Here is a 20769-nt window from a genome sequence, read left to right on the forward strand (position 1 = left end):
TGAATGGGTCAACCAGGCAATTAGAGAAGAAATTTAAAAATATATGTAAACAAATGAAAATGAAAACACAATAACCCAAACTCTTTGGGATGCAGCAAAGGAAAGTACATTGCAATCCAGGCCTATCTCAAGAAACAAGAAAAATCCCAAATACAAAATCTAACAGCACACCAAAAGGAACTAGAAACAGAATAGCAAAGAAATCCTAAACCCAGCAGAAGAAGAGAAATAATAAAGATCAGAGCAGAAATAAATATAGAATCCAAAAAACAAAACAACAACAATAAAAACAGTAGAACAGATTAATGAAACCAAGAGTTGGTTTTTTGAAAAAATAAACAAAATTGATAAACCTCTAGCCAGGCTTCTCAAAAAGAAAAGAGAAAGGATCCAAATAGATAAAATCATGGATGAAAATGGATTTATTACAACCAATCCCTCAGAAATACAAGCAATTATCAGGGAATACTATGAAAAATTATATGCCAACAAACTAGACAACCTGGAAGAAATGAACAAATTCCTAAACACCCACACACTATCAAAACTCAAACAGGAAGAAATAGAAAACTTGAACAGACCCATAACTAGTAAAGAAATTGAGTAAGTCATCAAAAATTTCCCAACAACTAAGAGTCCTGGACCAGATGGCTTCCCTGGGGAATTCTACCAGAAAATTAAAGCAAAGTTAATACCTAGCCTTCTCAAGCTGTTCCAAAAAATAGAAATGGAAGGAAAACTTCTGGACTCATCATATGAAGCCAGCATTACTTTGATTCCCAAACCAGACAGAGACCCAGCAAAAAAGGAGAACTACAGGCCAATGTCCCTGATGAATATGGATGCAAAATTCTCAACAAGATACTAGCAAATCAAATTCAACAACATATAAAAAGAATTACTCACCATGATCAAGTGGGATTCATTTCTGTGCTGCAGGGCTGGTTCAATATTCGCAAATCAATCAGTGTGATACATCACATTAATAAAAGAAAGGATAAGAACCATATAATCCTGTCAATAGATGCAGAAAAAACATTTGACAAAATACAGCATCCTTTCTTAATAAAAACCCTCAAGAAACTCATGATAGAAGGAACATACTCAAACATCATAAAAGCCATATATGAAAAGCCCATAGCTAATATCATCCTCCATGGGGAAAAACTGAGAGCTTTCTCCCTGAGATCAGGAACACGACAGGGATGTTCACCCTCCCCACTGTTGTTTAACAGTGTTGGAAGTCCTAGCATCAGCAACCAGACAAAAGAATAAAATAAAAGGCATTAAAATTGGCAAAGAAGAAGTCAAACTTTCACTCTTTGCAGACGACATGACACTCGACGTGGAAAACCCAAAGTCTCTACCAAAACCAGCATTCTTCTCAAAGCTCAAACAAACAATCCTAAAATTTGTATGGAACCACAAAAGACCTCAAATAGTCAAAGTAATACTGAAGAAGAAAACCAAAGTGGGAGGCATCACAATCCCAGACTTTAGCCACTACTACAAAGTTGTAATCATCAAGAAAGTATGGTATTGACACAAAAACGGACACATAGGCCAATAAAATAGAATAGACAACTCAGAATTGGACCCACAAATGTTATGGCCAACTAATCTTTGACAAAGCAGGAAAGAGTATCCAATGGAAAAAAGACAGTCTCTTTAGCAAATGATGCTGGGAGAACTGGACAGCAACATGTAGAAGAATGAACCTAGGCCACTTTCTTACACCATTCACAAAAATAAACTCAAAATGGACAAAAGACCTAAATGTGAGACAGGAAACCATCAAAACCCAAGAGGAGAAAGCAGGCAACAACCTCTGACCTCAGCCGCAGCAATTTCTTAATCGACACATCTCCAAAGGCAAGGGAATTCAAAGCAAAAATGAACTATTGAGACCTCATCAACATAAAAATCTTCTGCATTGCAAAGGAAACAATCAACAAAACTAAAAGACAACCGACAGAATGGGAAAAGATATTTGCAAGTGACATATCAGATAAAGGGCTACTATCCAAAATCTATAAAGAACTCACCAAACTCTATACCTGAAAAACAAATAATCCAGTGAAGAAATGGGCAGAAGACATGAATAGACACTTTTCTAAAGAAGACATCCAAATGGCCAACAGACACATAAAACGATGCTCAATGTCATTCATCATTAGAGAAACACAAATCAAAGCCACACTGAGATACCACCTCACACCAGAGTGGCTAAAATGAACAAATCAGAAGATTATAGATGCTGGAGAAGATGTGGAGAAATGGGAACCCTCTTACACTGTTGATGGGAATGCAAACTGGTGCAGCCACTCTGGAAAACAGTGTGGAGATTCCTCAAAAAAATTAAAAGTAGAACTACCCTACGACCCAGCAATAGCACTGCTAGGAATCTACCCAAGGGATACAGGAATGCTGATGCATAGGGGAACATTACTCCCAATGTTTATAGCAGCACTTTCAACAATAGCCAAATTATGGAAAGAACATAAATGTCCATAAACTGATGAATTGATAAAGAAGAGATGGTTTATATATACAACGGAATACTACTTGGCAATGAGAAAGAATAAAATCATCCCATATGCAGCAATGTGGATGGCACTGGAGGGTATTATGCTAAGTGAAATAAGTCAGTCAGAGAAAGACAGATATCATACGTTTTCATTCATATGTGGATGGTGAGAAACTTAACAGAAGAATGTGAGGGAAGGGAAGGGGGGAAAATCACTACAGAGAGGGAGGGAGGCAAACCATAATAGACTCTTAAATACAGAGAACAAACTGAGGGTTGATGGGGGTTGGGGGAGAGGGGAAAGTGGGTAATGGGCACTGAGAAGGGCACTTGTTGGGATGAGCACTGGGTGTTGTATGTAAGGAATGAATCACAGGAATCTACCCCCAAAACCAAGAGCACACTGTATACACTGTATGTTAGCCAACTTGACAATAAATTGTATTAAAAAATAGATAAAATATATTAAATATGTGAATAAAAATATTAAAGATAGATGATATATCGATGATAGATAGATAAAAATAATAAATAAGTAAAAAGCACAGGAAGGAGACTTTGGTTCCGGATGCAGATTTGGTTCTAGATTGCTATATATTAGGTTGCTTGTGTGACCTTCAGACAAGTCACTTTACCTCTCTGGACTTGAGTTTCTTCCCTTGCAACAGATCATGAGTTTTGTCATATGTAATGTGAGCAATGTGCCTTACACATGTGTGGTTACACATTAGAACATTTGAGGAGAGTTTTTTTTTTTTTAATCAGATGTCCAGGCCTCTACCCAGGCCAATTAAATCAGAATCTCTGGAAAGTGGATCCCAGGCATAGATGTTTTTTAAAGTTCCCCCGTGTGGTTTTTTTTTAATGTTTATTTATTTATTTTGAAAGAGAAAAAGAGTGTGAGTGCAGCGCTTAGACAGAGGAGTGACAGAAAGAGATGGTGAGAGAGAAATCGAGAGAGAGAGAGAGAGAGAGAGAGAGAGAGAGAGAGAGAGAATATGAATCCCAAGCAGGCTCCATACTGTCAGCACAAAGCATAACTCAGGGCCTGAACCCATGAACCGTGAGATCATGACCTGAGCCAAAACCAAGCGTCAGAAGCTTAACAGATTGAGCTACCCAGGAACCCTCCCTCCATATGATTTTAATGTGCAGCCAAGTTAAAAACCCAATGAACTAGGTGATTTTTAAGAGTTCTTCCAGGTTTAAGATTCAAAGTACCAGACACTTGATAGAACAAGATAAAGTAGATAGCCCATTATTTGAATTGAAAGGGGTCAGTGAATATAGTGTGATGCAAATAAAAGTTATGCACTCGTGATTTGGGGCAACCATTTGAAAAGCTGAGCCCAATGTGGTGAAAAGATATACGAATCTGGACAAAGATCATGGGATTGACCAATAAACCTAGAGATCAGCATCCTGGGAGATTTGCTGCATTTGTTAATCAATAAATATTTAGTGAGCACTATAGGCCAACTGCTGCCAAACTCTATAGTTGAAACACAGGCAAAATGGGACATGTCCACACTACCAGCAGAGACACTAATCATTTCTCTGTAGGCATCATGAAACGCCTCATGGAGGAGGTAGCATTTGAATGAAACCTTAAGAATGGCTGGAAGTATATGCACACGTGGAACTCAGGTTGGGGGTGGGAAGCACATTGGAGACGGGAGAAAGAGGGTAAACAAAGAAACAAAGCTCCATGCTTCACACTAAGCGAAACTGAACTCTGTGCTTCTCCAAAGACAGCTCTTTCGCATCGCCATACCTTTAATCAAGGTATTCTTCCTGCCTCTGACATCTCTCCTCTTTTTACGTGGACAAGTCCTGTCATTTCTAAAGAGCCAGCTGAGAGTAACTTCCTCTAGGATACCATCACTGAGGCACCAGGTCTGTCTCCCAGTACTTCCCCATGTTTGCCTCCATCGTGAGTCTTACACATAATAGCCCCCATCGTGCTGTGAGCTCTTCAAGGGCAGGAATGTCCCACATGTTCATACTCATTCACGGTCTGGTTTCCATTGTCTATCACATGTCCTGGCTCTTATAGGTCTTTGGTAAGTATTTATTTAGTTGGTCTAAGAAAATAGTCTTTTTAAGAAGATAGATTTTATCATTCTTTAGCTCAAATTTTTTTTTAATGATTTCTTGTTTACTTTTAATAAAATCCAGACTCTTTACTGGGGTCTACAAAGTCCTAGATGATTTGGACCCACATGTTTTTCTAACCTTTAATCTTTCCTTCTTTTTCACTAGGTACATAAAACAAACTTGAAAGTCTTGAGGCCCAAGTAAATTAACTACCCGCCAGGACAAAACTTAACTCTTCTTACAAGGAAAATGAAGAAATACAGATAATCACACTGTGGCATCCAGCATACAATCAGAACTTTCTAGTTATGTGAAAAAGCATGAAAATGTGACCCAAATCCAAGAGAGAAATAAGTCAATAGGAACAGATACAGAAATGAAAGGGATGATGGGATTAGCAGAAAGGGTTTTAAACTAGCCATTAGAGGGGCGCCTGGGTGGCTCAGTCGGTTAAGCTTCTGACTTGGGCGCAGGTGATCTGACAGCTTGTGAGTTTGATCCCCGTGTCAGGCTCTGTGCTGACAGCTCAGAGCCTGGAGCCTGCTTTGGATTCTGTGTCTCCTTCTCTCTCTGCCCCTCCCCTGTTTGCACTCTGTCTCTCTCAAAAATAAACAAACATTAAAAAAAAAAATTGGGGGGGGGGACGCCTGGGTGGTGCAGTTGGTTAAGCATCCGACTTCAGCTCAGGTCACAATCTCAAGGTCCGTGAGTTCGAGCCCCGCGTCGGGCTCTGGGCTGATGGCTCAGAGCCTGGAGCCTGCTTCCGATTCTGTGTCTCCTTCTCTCTCTGCCCCTCCCCCCTTCATGCTCTGTCTCTCTCTGTCTCAAAAATAAATAAACGTTTAAAAAAAAATTTTTTTTTAATTTTTTTTTGAATAGCCATTAGAGGAGATAAAATAACATAACTAAAAAAAAATCTCAGTTAATCTCAAATAATGCAGGAAAGGAGGAAAAAGGAACGAAGAACAGATGGCCCAAATGGAAAACAAAAAGCAAGATGGGAGACTCGATCCCAGTTAAAGGTAAATAAACACTCCAATTAAAAGACAAAGATTGGGGCTCCTGGGTAGCTTAGTTGGTTGGCCGTTCGACTTCGGCTCAGTTCATTATCTCACAGTTTGTGAGTTCAAGCCCCACATCAGGCTCTGGGTTGATAGCTCAGAGCCTAGAGCCTGCCTCAGATTCTGGGTCTTCCTCTCTCTTTGCCCCTTCCCCACTAGCACTCTGTTTCTCTCTCTCTCTCTCTTAAAAATAAACATTTAAAAAAAATTTTTAAAAGACAAAGATTGGCTGGATAAAAGCAAAACTGAAAATAATCACATGGGAAATGGCAAATATCCAGTTGGACCAAGTCATCAGGTGTGAAAAGTTAAGTAATGGGAGATAAGACTGGAAAGTCTGACTGAAGCCAAATTATGTTGGGTCATAGATGTCAAACCCTATACTTATTTCAGGTGCTTGTGTCTTCTGTGTGCAAATAAATAGTCCACCCCATAAAATGGAATGACTTTCTGGAAGAACAGGTATAAAGCTGACTTATTTTCCAGAATGTTTTAGTTCATAAGAAAAGCAAAGCTTTCTCCCTTCTGATTCTTACCTTCCTCGTGAGGAAACAGGGTGGCCATGGTCATGCATCAGCTGCCCAAGCCACCAATGCATAAATAAGCCAGGTGACAAACAAAACGTCAACCTTTAAGCTACATACTATGATCTTTCTTTTAAAAGTGAAAATGTACTTGGACACTGGAGAAAGTAATAAGTTTAGTCTTTTCTTGTCATTAAATCAATAAAGAAATTAAAGAAAACATTACTCAAAACTGTGGTTCTTGGAAGATATCGCTTTTTTTTTTATTATTGTCATTATTATTATTGTTATTTCATTTTTCAGTGGCCACTGAGTATAAAAGTTCCTGGAGTTAAAGGCATAGCAAGATATAGAAAAGATATTGCTTTTGCCTGAGTTTCATGAAGCTGATATCAATCTTTTATTTCATAAACGTCAGGCTGGTTATTGCGTTAAACGTAGGCTTTGGTGCATTAAAAGTGGCAGTGACAGGAATACAAATAAGAGAATCCCCAAGGATACTAAGCAGGGGCCTGGGGAAGGACTGGCTTCCCTCCGACACCCGGAGAATGAAATTCAGGAAAGGTCACGCAGCAGCCAGACTTTGGAGATAAATCAAAGCTCAACTGACTCCGTGAATAACTCAGCGGTACAGTTTTTGCCATTGTTTTTTTCTCAGCCAGAAGAGAAAAGACAAAGGATGTGACTGAGCCTCAGAGGGAGGTCTGGATGTGGGGAGGTCTAAAAAGGCCCCGACTTGCCTCAGAAGATCTGGAGTTTACCCCCCAATTCAGCCGCCCCCAATAGCGCCCTCTGAAGGCCTCAGTTAGATCTGCAAGATAACAGCATTTTTGAGCACTCTTTCTAAAAGTCCTTTCTGGCTTGAAATTTTAAGGACCTAGTACATACCTATAGGGAGCAATCAGTGACATCTGGAAAATACTCTCCAAATACCAGTTGTCCTGATGCCAATCACAACCTTGAGAGGAACGAAGGGTAGAGCTGAGTAAAGCGAGTTTTACCTAAACTGACGGACAAGCAGTTAGCTAACCAACTGATAGCTCTGGTCCTAGGTCACAGGTCCTCTGGCTTCCAACAACACGTGCTCTATCCTATCCGTGGCAACTGCCTTTCAACAAATAGAATATAAGGCTTGTTTAAAGGGTACGTTCAGGCAAAACGGGGAAACAGTGCTTTTGAGCTCTTCAGGAAGAATTTGGATCTGGGATCAAACAATAAAATGGAATGGGGTTGTCCATCAGATCAGGATTAAGAATGGAGTTTGCCTACTTCTGAGTATATACTCAAAAGAATTGAAAACATGTCTTCAAACAAATCTTTGAACACAGATGCCATTAGTGCCAGGGGATAAGAACTTTAGGCAGTACATCTGGATAATTTCTCCATTGGCAAACTCTTGACTTCCAAAGTCCCAAGTGCCTACTCTTGCCTTTCCTCATTACTATTCCCTTCATGTACCTCATACCCTGGTCAGACCACAGGACAATTTTTCCTGCCCTACACTTTCCTGAAATTATATCTCTGCTCACACTATTCCCTCGGTCTGTATTGGATTCTATGCCTTCATCTAAACATAGCTCCACAATTCTGAGAGGCATTGTCTGATGCTTCCAGATGGAAGGGCGTCTCTCCCTTTCTCGTCTGTATACTTTCCTTCTTTCCTATAATTATTCCTGAACTTGGCTCAACTCCCCTCTTAAACAGTACATTCCTTTAAGGCTAGAGGAATGTAGATTGTCACAGCACATGGACTTAGGGACTCAAACCAATCTTATCTTGATCTTTACAGTGCCAAGAGTACTTAATTGCCATCTCACTTTGGATATTAAACAGCAAATGCACGATAATATTTGTTGAGTGTTATTTCTTTACTTATTCATTTTATTTTAAAGCCACTTCAACATTAAAGCTCTTTTTCAATATTTATTCATTAATTTATTTTACAACTCGCTTTTGAAGTAATATTATGTAATACCAAAACAAATTTACAAAATAGCCATAGACTTCTATGAATATTTTTAGGGAATTTTCTTCTACAATTTTCTAAGGAAAAAAAGGAGGTACTAAAGATCAAGACTCAGGATCTCTTTCCCAAATCACCAGGAGAACCTTAGCCTTCAAGAATGTTCCTTGTGACAGGTTTTTAAAGCTCCCAGACGAAAACATGCTGAACTGAAAGGAAATACTTTCTTTTCATTGCTTTAAACCCTTATTCACTTGACTACTAAAACACATACCTAATCATAGCACATATTTAAAGTCATGAAATATTTTCAGTGCACTGCCTGAGGCAAATGATGTATTGTATATTCATCCCACAGTTCAGTAAATTCTGGATACAAAGATGTAAACTGATGCTCTCAAGTGATCGTGTCAGCGCAAACAAACTTCCCTTAAAAAACAGTTCTTCCTCTCCGGAATTTGATTTTCTTTCTGAAAGATGGTATTCTTTAGATATGTCTCAGGTGACATACATAAATCTAGGCTACAGATCTTTCCTACAGTCATCAAAGTACATTCTGCCCTGTGACCGAATCACTTCCGCACAGGTGAGGCTCTTTCTGCTGTTCCTAGCAGGTTAGAGCTGCCCCCTAAAAGCTTTACGTCCAAGTAGGCATTTGCTAAATGAAATAAAAATTCTCCATTGAATTTGCCAGAGTTCTGATCAACCCCCCGCCACTGTTTTGATGTCTCTCAGGAAGTGCTGGCTACCTCAGGGAGTTAGCAGGTAGCAGACATGAATCACAATGTGGCATGCCAAGCGCCTCTCTTTGTCAGAGACTGAGAAACTGGTTTACGAACCTCTGTATTTTATCCATTTGCTTCTGTAAATCCTGTGGTCTCTGCAACTTTGCCTTTTCCAGCAATTCTACCACCAGTATCTTTAGGGCTTTTTGTCCCTCTCTCACATTGTACAGTAGACCACTAGAATGAATGGAAGATTATTTGTGAAACTCTGTTACCATGTGTGAGGTACTGCGCTAGATGCCTAGAGATTAAATCGCGAAAACAAATATGGCCGCTTACATGGTGGACCTCACAGTCTAGTGGGTGAAGACAGACTGTCAGTCAAATCATGACACAATAAATGGCTTACAGATGCGTAAGCGCTACATAGAACAGCATGTACTGTTGAGGTGGTAAGAGGGTTTACAGGAGGCTCTGAGCTGTTCAGGAAGGACAGGGATCACTTCCGCCAGATAGTGAAGCACTAGCTGAGAACTGACTTGTGAGTGGGAGCTGACAGTGGAGGTGAGCATTCCAGGCAGAGCTAGTGGCATGTGCAAACGGCCTGTGGGAAGGAGTCTGGAAGTTATGAGGGGCTGAAAGTCAGGTTGTAGGGCTAGAGCAAAGAGAGTTAGAGAGTGGGGAGAGGGAGAGACCTAGAGAGGAAGGACCATGTCAAGTCATACAGGCCCTTAGCTCTACATTCCAGGGTCCTTATTCTATGAGTCTCAGAAGTCAAAGGAGAATTTTAAGCAGAGGGTTGACCTAATTGGATTTGGGTTTCAAAACCAGTGTGAAAATTACTGATACAAAAGGAGGAGAGGGCAGCAAATTGAGGGGGAAGAAATAGTAACCAGCAGATTAATATTAACAATGTTTTCATTAGTGAGCCTTTGCTGTGTCCCACTCTCAGTCCTAAATTGACCATCTAGTCTTAGAGAAGCAATCCATTTGAAGTCATCTCCAAGTAGATCCTTGACAACCCAACCTGCCGTATTAACTTTCCGGCCTTCAGAGGTACTAATGGAAACGAGGGGAGAAAGAGCATCCTCTGTGGCCCGCTCCTAGAAAGTGTGGTGCACCTGCTGCACTAACTCACTCAGTTTCAGCATGAGATGAGCTCAGAGGCCACCTGAGTATGCAGTTCCCTGGGCCTCTGGTAACTACAGTGTCACTGTGCAGCCAGCTCCAAACCGCATTCCTGTCCCGGAAGGCCATGACTGAGTGAGGACGACCTCAGTCGCATGCCACCTCACTCTTGCAGGAATTCTGAGCATGTGACTTTAAGTTATAGGTCCATCACATTACTTTTGTATATGAACCAATCCCTCTCTTTGCTTTCCCTCTAGGGTGTTTTTAATGACAATGATTCCTCACTATAGCCTTGAGCTTAATACATAATAGGGGACTGTCTGACAAGTGAGGAAGCTTTTTTCCTTTTTTTTTTTTTTTGAGAGAGAGAGAGAGAGGGAGAGAAGGAGAATCCCAAGCAGGCTTCATGCCATCAGCACAGAGCCCAGTGAGGGGCTCCATCTCACAAACCTCAGTATCATGACCTGAACCGATATCAAGAGTCAGACGCTTAACCGACTGCACCACCCAGGTGCCCCAAGGAAGCTTTTTAAATGAGAACCCCATCAACTTGTGCACTTAATCATCTTTATGCGGATGATACAACTAAATTTGGGACTACTGTTTATTTAGAAAGACTCCTTAAATATCAAAGACATTCTACCTGACGTCCTGAACCTTTATCGTCAATCCTATCTTCCTAATGAAACTAAATAGTCTGGTCCTGGCGGGCTCACTGATTGTCAAACCTGCTATGTCCACAAACCCAAGAGTGACTCTATAGATGTCCCCTTGTCCTTTCCCTTGGTTGAAATTCCACCAGTCATCAGGGTCCATATTTCTAACAATACCTCTTCTGTTGAGCTCTTCCTGATTACTGCCCCTGAAGAGGCCATGATAGCTTTCTTCTCTAAATCTTCCAAAGCTTCAACAATGACCATCTACTGCCTGCTGGTGGTGTTTGCAGAGTGCGCTCCATGCGTTGAATGTAACTGACATGCAGATGGTCCCCAAGAGCCCTAAACTTAATCCCAGTCCTCCCAAGGCTGTCTCAGCAATGCAGGGAAATATGTTTCTCATTTTTGAGCTACTGTTTCCATCAGCAAGGCTGGGTCTTCTTGTTGCCAAGATAATCATAAACAAACCTACAAAAATGGTTTGCAATCCCATGCATGTAAATGTGTGAAAATCACTGACGAGAGTAACGGGTATGTATCTGCTACTGTATCCAGAAAACTTACTTATATAGGTAAGCAGCTCTTTGCTTTTCCTACAGAACTTTGTACTGCTAAGGAATTGGGGCCACTCTGATCCTTGTACTCATAGTACCCAGAGCTATGTCTGGTTGATAGAAGCCCCACAAATATTTGTGATTCTGGTATGTTTTGCCACGATGATGAAAGTACTACATTATAACAGTGTTATCCCTTCCCAGACATATTTCCATTTTAAAAAGGACACCTGCAGAAAATAAAGCTTGTCCTACATCTTTAATAAAGTTGGCTGCTGCTTCTTTGAACCACAGCTATGGGATGGCCCACTCACCTCTCAGAAGATTCTCTGCTCTCCCAGCTCTATTTTGAGTTTGCCAACAGCAGGGACAGAGTCGTGCATGCAGCTGTCAGTCACCTGGCACAGAAGTGAGCAGACAGAAAGAATACAGTAAAGATTTGGTATTTCTGACCATATTATGTGCACAATCTCATAATTGTGGGAGAGAGTACATGGCATTGCCCCTTCCAATCCCAGCTCCAGGAATGGACACTACTGAGCACCAGGCTATCCTATGCCAGAACATTCTCACCCACACTGAAGAAGACACGTCCAGGTCTTCCAAAAGGGCCAGAACTAAGCAGTCAAAAGAGGATCAATAAAACAAGGATTTGGCTCTGTTACTTGTGAACTTGACTTTTTTTACCTACATCATCACCAAGAGATGGTCAGCCCACTAAACCTGAATGCCCTCTTTATCCTGTCAAGGAAAAAGTCCATCTTTGACAGCTCTGCCTGTAGAAATTCATCCTGATACTGAGCCTGTCTTCCATGTAACTTCCTACTATTGGAGGAAAAATTAGGTCCTCAATGACAGGGATTTTTGTCTTTTTTTCTTTGTTTAATTCTTGGCTTCAGGAGTAGAACCCAGTGCTCATCCCAACAAGTGCCCTCCATAATGCCCATCACACTTTTAGCCCATTCCCCACCTACCTCTCCCCTCCAGCAACCCTCAGTTTGTTCTCTTTTATAAGCGTCTCTTATGGTTTGCCTCCCTCTCTGTTTTTATCTTATTTTTCCTTCCCTTCTCTTCTGTTATCTGTTGTCTTTTTCAAATTCCACCTATGAGTGAAATCATGTGATATCTATCTTTCTCTGACTGGCTTATTTTGCTAAGCAAATACCCTCTAGTTCCATCCATATTGTTGTAAGTGACAGGATTTCATTCTTTTTCATCACCAAGTAGTATTCCAGTGTGTGTGTGTGTGTGTGTGTGTATTTACATATAGGTATATATATGTTTATATACATATATGTATGTATGTATATATAATGTATATATATACATATAAAAGAGAGAGAAGATATATATATATATATTTAGATATATATATAAAACCCCAGTGTCTAGAACAGAGCCTGGCACAGAGTAGCACTCAATATTTTCAAATGAATGAATGAATGAATAAGTCCTCACTCTGCTTCTCAGAGCCACATGGAATAAGTCTCCCTCCTTCCACATACCATCTTTTTAGACAATGAAGCCCCTCACCTTTCTGCTAAAATTTCTCCAAGACAAATTTCCACGCTGCTTCACTATCCTGGTCAGTCTTCTCTGACCACTAAATCAAAGTGCTCAACAGGCTGGCTCAAGGTGGCTTTATCTCTCTAACAAGACTACAGATCCTGTGAGAATGGGGTCACGGTCACAATTAGGTATATAATATGCATTATGCTCACATAGCTTGATAGAGCACCTTGCATCACAGCATACAGTAAGCGTTCAATAAATGCTGATGAATGAAGCTGTTAGCCTCCCTTTAGGTTGGTAGTGCTCATCTGGATTTCCATGGCAAGTTCTCTTGCTTCTTCTTCCTTTCTGTTTTGTCTGTCTTTTCTCCGTAGCATTCACTCTCAATGAACTCCTCCCTCCTAGGACTGATTGGGGCTTATCATTTATTAGGAAATCAACAACAAAACACACTAACTGGGGCACCTGGGTGACTCAGTCAGTTAAGCATTCAACTCTTGATTTCAGCTCAGGTCACGATCTCACAGTTCATGAATCCAAGCCCTGCATCAGTCTCTGTGCTGACAGCACAGAGCCTGCTTGGGATTCTCTCTCTCTCTCTCTCTCTCTCTCTCTCTGCCCCTCCCCTGCTTGTGCTCTCCCTTTCTCAAAATAAATAATAAAATAAACTTTAAAAAGCCACACACTATAAAGTGGAAAAGTACCCTCTTAACCAAGGTTATTCTTCTCCCTACCCCCACCCCATGCACACGCATAATTCTTCAACGTGTACAGTAGGCAGTAAGAGCCATGGGAGAGAATTAGAATGATCAGGAATGATCAGTGAGACAAAGGCAGAGACTGGAAGAGCATGGATTCCCTCATTCACGAGTTAAGTGAAATCTTTGACACATGTTCTCTTTACATTTGTAAGAAAGTCTTGGCTTCATTTTTATAAATATATCCCTTAACACTTTCTAGAAGTATAGGAGCATAATTGATTAAATAGAGTGATATCCCATGTTTTTAATTAACCCAGACTTAGCTTGCTTTGGGAGGTGACTTGGGCCATCATCGAGCGCTGTGGGCCCGGCCCCTGGCGAGGCGAGCATGCGACATTCCTCAAAGAAGGGAAACAGCTTGAGGCTCTGGAGTTGCACCCTAAGCAGGACTGAGCACATATGAACATCCAGGCACTCAGTCTCACTGTGTCACTCTCCCTCCTGCTGTCCTGTCGGCATGAGAAAACTGAAGCTCAGGTGACTTTCCCAAAGCCACTCGATCAGCAATTAGGAGATCCAGGATTTAAACCCAAGTACGTGGCTCTGCTATCACAGCCTGTGATCTCAGTCACTAGACCGTGCGAAAGACAGGAACCAGAGACTCAGAGTTCCCGCCACTGGGACAGGAATTGTCCCTCAGACCGGTGACGAAACAGATACAACTTGCCCCTTGCCCCAGGTCCCTGTCTACTGCTATTTAATCCGCATGCTTCCCAGCCTTCGAGCCTCTGTGCAAATCGCTGCTTCTTGGGAGCCTCCCCCTGTCACTCACAAGGCTGAGCCCTTCCTGCTGTGCAGCCTCAGAGAAGTTGCCAGTTCTCCGGTGGCACTGCCTTAATCTGCCCCATTTTGTGTGCTGTGCTGCTCAGAGAATGTTCCTAGGTCATCTTCACATGTGTGTGCACATACGCCCACTCTCACCCCCAAGTCAGCTTTATGTTTGTGGCTGCAGAGAAGGAGACTTGGCTGGTTTTCGCAGCGCCCACCTCGGAGCCTGCACACAGTGCCACTCGGTAGCTCCCGTCCTGTTCAGCCTGAGGGAGACTGCCAAGGCTACTGACAGCCGGCCGGAGACAAGCAGACACAGGAACAGTGGCAGGTAACCTGGTGTGAACAAATTACGTTCAGACAAAATACAGAGTAGAGAGTGGAGCAGCCTCTGGAGAGGTGTAGACGAAGTTCTAGAGAATCCTTCCAATTTGGGGTGTGGGAAAAAATCAGGGTGGGCTAGAAGGAGAAGGTGACGTTTCCCTTGGGCTTTGATGAATGGTAGAAGTTGAGGATGTGGGAGAGGATGGGAGTTCCAGATGGGTAGCAAGGGCAAAAGCCCTGAGGTGAGTGACCCCAGGGAGGACACAAGGGAGAAAGAACAAATCCATTCAGTGCCTCATCTGGTGCAGGAAGGGTGCAGCAGGGGAATGAAGTTGGTTAGGTGGGTGGGGTCCAGATGGGGGATGGCAGTGTTTGAACCACAGGACTGGCATTTGAGATCTAGTCTGTGGATAGTAGGGAGTCATAGGAGGTTTTAGAGCAGGGGAGTGGTGCAATCACAAATGGGCTTCAGAAAATATTCAGCTGTAATTCACATGGAAAGTGTATTGGAAACAGAAGAGACTTATGGCAGAGATACCAGTATGAGAGGTCACAACAAAATGAACAAAGTTCTGAAACAACTGGGGCAGCAGTGTGGGAAAGGAAAGAGAGGGTTGTGAGGGCCCTGGGAGGTAGAACGAATGAAATTCCACACAGAGGGCATCAGAGAGGACACCTGGGGAGCTGAGAATAGTAACATTTACTGGATGTTTACAGGCTCCGTGCTGAGCAACGATGCACATCTTAGCCCTAGAGATCCTCACACCCACCCCAGGAAGTGGGCATCCCCATTTTACAGGTGTGGTCACTGAGGCACCAAGAAGTTAAACAACTTGCCACACACACACACAGCTGGCAAGTGGCAGCGCTGGGGAGTTGAACCAGACCATCGTGGCCACAGCTCACACCCCTCATCACAAGACTGGGCTGAATCACAGAATTCCAGCAGGTTAGGGCAGAAAAGCATGAAGAGCCTAAGAAGGTGCCTGCCGAGAAAGCACTGGAGAGCAAGGTGGAGACAATGGCAAGGGGGGGGTGTCCAGGGGCAAAGGGGGAGGAGGGTCTCAGAAGGGAGCACTCCTCACTGACCACTCACTCTGTGCTGTAGCCAAGCCAAGTACTTTTTTTAAATTAAGTTTTTAATTTTAATTCCAGTATAATTAATGTGCAGTGTTACATTTGTTTCAGGTGTGCAATATAGTCATTCAACGGTCCTATACCTTACTCAGTGCTCATCATGATGAGTATACTCTTAATCCCCTTCACCTATTTCAACTAACCCCCCCCCTCCACCTCCCCTTTGGTAACCATCAGTTTGTTCTCTATATTTGTGAGTCTGTTTCTTGGTTTGTCTCTTCCTCGCTTTTTTTTCCCCTTTGCTCATTTGTTTTCTTTCTTAAATTCCACATGAGTGAGATCATATGGTATTTGTCTTTCTCTGACTTATTTCTCTTAGCACCATACTCTCTAGCTCCATCCATGTCATTGCAGATGGCAAGATTTCATTCTTTTTTATAGGTGAGTAGTATCCCATTGTGTGTGTGTGTGTGTGTGTATGTATACATACATACACACCACATGTTCTTTACCGGTTCATCAGTCAACGGACACTTGGGCTACTCCCATAATTTGGCTATTGCAAATAATGCTGCAATAAACACAGTGGTGCATGTATCTCTTCAAATTACTGTTTTTTGTACTTGTTAGGTAAATGCTAGTAGTACAATTCCTGGACAGTAGGGTAGTTCTACTTTTAACTTTTTCAGGAATGCCAGACACTTTGGGAGCACCTAGGGTGGCTCAGTCAGATGAGCATCTGACTTCGGCTCAGGTCATGATCTCATGGTTCGTGCCTCACATCTGGCTCACTGCTGTCAGCCTGTCAGTGCAGAGCCCGCTTCTGATCCTCTGCCCCTCTCTCTCTCTGTCCCTCCCCCCACTTGCACCCTCTCCCTCAAAAAATAAATTAGGGGTGCCTGGGTGGCTCAGTTGGTTAAGCATCTGACTTCAGCTCAGGTCATCATCTCGCGGTTCACGAGTGGAGCCCCACGTCAGGCTCTGTGCTGACAGCTTAGAGCCTGGAGCCTGCTTTGGATTCTGTGCCTTTCTCTCTCTCTCTCTCTCTCTCTCTCTCTCTCTCTCTCTCTGCCCCTCCCCTGCTCACACTCTGTCTCTCTCTCTCTCAAAAAAATAAATGTTAAAAAAATTAAAAAAAGAAAAAAGAAGAAACAGAAGCCCAGAGCTTGTGCATGAGGTTCTAGGATTCAACCCAGGTCTGTTTAAAAAAATAAATAAAGAGATTAACTTAGGTCTTTTTGTCATCAAAGCCAAAATTCTTACCCATCCTTTGCCAAAATGGACACAAGAATTCACACAAATGAGAAAAAAGAAGAGGCCACTGTCTATGGCTGCTAAGAGGCGGTACAACCATACAGCTCCCAATCCAAACCAAACACTTCTCTCAGGAACTAACACTATTAGTAATCACACTGGCAGAACCAGTGGAAGACGGGGCCATCCCAGGCAACCTAGCAAGTGCACATCCTGCTGAAAGGACCCTGGCTGCATTACATGCCATGAAATAATTGAAATAAACGAGATAAAAATAAAATAAAATGGCGCTGAGGACGGGGCCGGACAACCATGGGTGGGAGGGAAATAGGACATGAGGAAGTGGAGAAAATGAATGTGGAGTCAATGTTTTCACAAAGTCTGAAGATGCTGACTATCTCTAGAGAGGCAGTGAGACCGGCCCCGCCCTGAGTAGGGACAGTTCTTTGTAAATAGCTGTTTCATTAATCGAAACCGGGGAAGGGGTTGTTTTTTTGGGAGGAAAAAATATTGAGTAGATTTGTAGTCAAAAGGAAAAGGCCCTACAGGGGGAAAAAAAATTTTTTAATGCAAATACAAGAGGAAGTAATGAGATAAATCAGATTGGAGAGCCCAAGGGTCCAAGTGGGAGAAGAGCTTGCCTTGAAAGGGAGGAGAACTTTCTTCTCCAGAGAAGTAATCCAATGAAGCTGTGATGAGCAGAAGACTCATGGGGCAGAAGTTGCTCATCAGCAGAGGGAACTCAGGAGCCTCAGGTGAGGACAGGATACCAGCAACATCCTTTCCACATGTCACCTAACAAGTATCCCGGAGCAGGGCCCCTAAAGTCGCCAGCACACTTTCTAAAAGGGAAGAGGTCACTAAAGGACTAAGATGCCTGAGGCAGGGACGGGTCTCCAAGCTAAGCCTCAGGGGCCCCAGTCCCAGTTTGACCACTGACTTGCTTGGTCACCCAGAACAGGTGCTTCCCCTCTCAGGGGCTCAGTTGGTCTCTACCAAATCTAGAGGTTGAACTTGATCCGTGGATTTCAAAGGACTAGTGGCCCAGCATAGACAATGACGAAGTGTGTGTTTGCAACACTTAATCCAAATATAATACATCCATGTCTCGTAAGTGTATGGTTCTCTGGATATTCACACCCTGGGCATGCAAATCTCTGGGATATTCACACCCTGGGCACACCCAGATGAAGAAACAGAACATTACGAGTAGGTCCAAAGCCCCTTGCGCTCACTTCAGTCACTAACCCCCCACCCAGAGGAGCCCGTGCCCCAGCAGCAGAGATGAGCCCCACCTGTGTTTGTCCTGTCTCTCCATCAGGCCTCGAGGGCACTGTTTGGGGCCAGGTTTCTTCCATTCAGCACCACCCACGGCGCGGTGTGTAATGAGGGCATTGGCAGTAATACCTTCCCCCCAACATGACAAAAATGAAGGCCATCCCATGACTCCTTCAGCAGATTAAATGCATTTAAGTTCAATGACCCTCCTTTATTCTGAAATAATGTTCTTCCACCTATTTTGTGACAAAATCTTGTCCTCGAAGTTTGGTTGGTTTTCTGGTTTTGTTTTATTGTTGATACACTCGTCTTTACCCCTGTGCCGCAAATCCCATCTCTAAATTACACGGCCTTGAAATTTGGCTGGGCCAGGAAATCCCTGGGTCTGGGCCCTGCTGGTGTGAATGAACTCCAGGGTTCTGGGCACTGTGACTTACTGGGCAGAGTCTCTTCAGGACTCTGAGCGTCCTGGTTAAAGGCCCCTCTGACGGCTGACTGTGGAAGGAGAGAGCTAAGTCCACAGACGCTCAGCGGTGCCCGGAAAAGCTGCAGAACTGAAAGTCTTTACTTTTCTTGAGAGGAGAATGGAGAGAGGGAGGGGAGGCGAGTAGGCCACACACACTGTGTCCACACAGTGACGGGACTCCATAGTGTCGACTGCTCTGTAAACCAGACCAGATGAGGTTCAGTCAGGCAGCACAGAAGTCTGGACCCGAGGAGAAGGTGGGGAGCCCACTTACAGGACAGGACCGGAGAACAGAGCTAGACCACGCGAAGTCAGGTCTGAGTGTCCTCACCTCGGAGTCCCCCGGGGAATTCAGGAAAGAGGAGGATGGGCCATGGGCTGTGTCCCAGGAGGCCCTGAGAGCTGAAGCGGGACCTTGAAGAGCCTGCGAGACCTCATGGCAGGCACTCAGTTAATTTAAAGGAAAAAAAAAAAAAAAAACTTGCTACACTAACTGACAGTAAGAAAATCACCTGTGCTGCTGCAAACACTACCAGCTGTGATGGAGTTTGAATCCATCCTTAAAAACAACAATTCAGGCTCAGTCACTGCCCTGAAGGAGCCATGAAGGCAATAGCATAAATGTGAAATAAAATACAAAATAAAAAAGGGAATCTCAGAGTGCCCAGTTCTTAAAGAATAATTGTCTGGTGAGATTATGGAGCCTGTGATGGAATCTTCCATCAGGATCTACTTACTGAAGGGGAGGGGCCTTCAAGGCAAAACTCAGATCTGCCTTCCCCACCGGTGGTGGGGTTACTTATGCAGCTAAATCTCCTTCAGAACAATTCATTACAAGGCAATCCTCCCTCACATCAAATCAATCTGAGGCCATGTTTCACATCACTAGTTTGTAAAAGGAGGCACCAAGAGCTCCTTGGTGTAGGTCGTATCCTAGTGCATCTGACATCCTTACAAACGTAACTTTTTAAAACACCTTCTATATGGCATAAAGCAAAATATATATCAGCATTTCTCCATAGTTGGTTGTTTTTGCTACCGGGTCAACAAGGGGCAGCTCTGTTTTGTTGCTGGCTATCCAGCCTTCAACACCCACCGTTCCATTTGTTCCTCCATCTCCTGTTTGGGAACATTTCCCACCTTTCAAGGCCTTGGCAGAAGGTAAGTCCAACACCTGCCACCACACCCTCCCTCCTCTATTAGCAGAAGTCAAGGGGCCGCGTTGTTTCTCCACCGCCCCCTGAGGCAGGCCGGCAATCCAGGCTTCACAGGTCAGATACTTGTTCCTGGTACCATGAGCGCTGGCTGAGCGGTGCTAATTCAGGGAGAATGTTTGAAGGTCAGATTCAGCACAGAAGTGCATCCTTCTGATGCCAACTGTTCCCAACACCCGTGCCACCAACAACCCTCCATAAACCTCTTCTCCCTCCGCTTTTTTTCCCCTAAATATGGAGTCAATTTCTGATTCTTACAGATGAGAACCCAGCGAGTGCATTTTCTACTACATATGTAATGGGGCCATACATCGGCCCAATAAGCCCTACCTCCAGATCACAGATTCTTCAACAGTAGAGACATGTTCTATTATTTCTTCCCATAGATGCTCAACGACAGGGTTGGGTGATACTAACTGATGCTAACAAGAAAGAGAAAGGGATTAGATGACCTCATAAGGGAATGTATCGAACTTAGTATGAAGTTCTCTGAAAAGAAGTCAAATAGAAGCACTTTGAATCTCCCAGAGTGGATTTGGTTTTCAATAATCCAATAAGCTAACATGTTGAAGTGTAAGCATATAAATAACTCCACTGCATATCTGCCTCACGAGACATTATGTCCCAGGTATTTAATTTTAAAGTCACACTGAACATTATGTTTTAGTTAACGAACCTTGCTTCATAAGGCAATGAAAGCATTTCTGCCCATTAGCATCAGGTCCACTTCATATACATATCCCTCTAATTCTGCACTCGCCCACTGGGGTGGGGGGGGGGGTAGAAGGTAATGACTTGCCTTTCACTTTATGTACACTTTCTGTGTGGGTATTTTTACCCCCTGGTACCTCGCAGTTGGTCACCTCTCTGCCAAAGA

The 20769-nt window shown here is 43.1% G+C and overlaps 1 long non-coding RNA gene across 1 annotated transcript in view; it reads right to left on the reverse strand.

The window, feature by feature from the left end:
* The window catches only part of LOC113600290 (uncharacterized), a 73558-nt gene that overhangs the window by 43684 nt on the left and 9105 nt on the right, over window positions 1-20769 (reverse strand). The window contains exon 2 of the long non-coding RNA XR_003421291.2: window positions 11553-11636. This is a non-coding gene — a long non-coding RNA (uncharacterized LOC113600290). The remainder of the gene's footprint in view (window positions 1-11552; window positions 11637-20769) is intronic.

This window comes from Acinonyx jubatus, chromosome D2 (genome assembly GCF_027475565.1).
Source record: "Acinonyx jubatus isolate Ajub_Pintada_27869175 chromosome D2, VMU_Ajub_asm_v1.0, whole genome shotgun sequence".
In the NCBI taxonomy this organism is placed as follows: Eukaryota; Metazoa; Chordata; class Mammalia; order Carnivora; family Felidae; genus Acinonyx; species Acinonyx jubatus.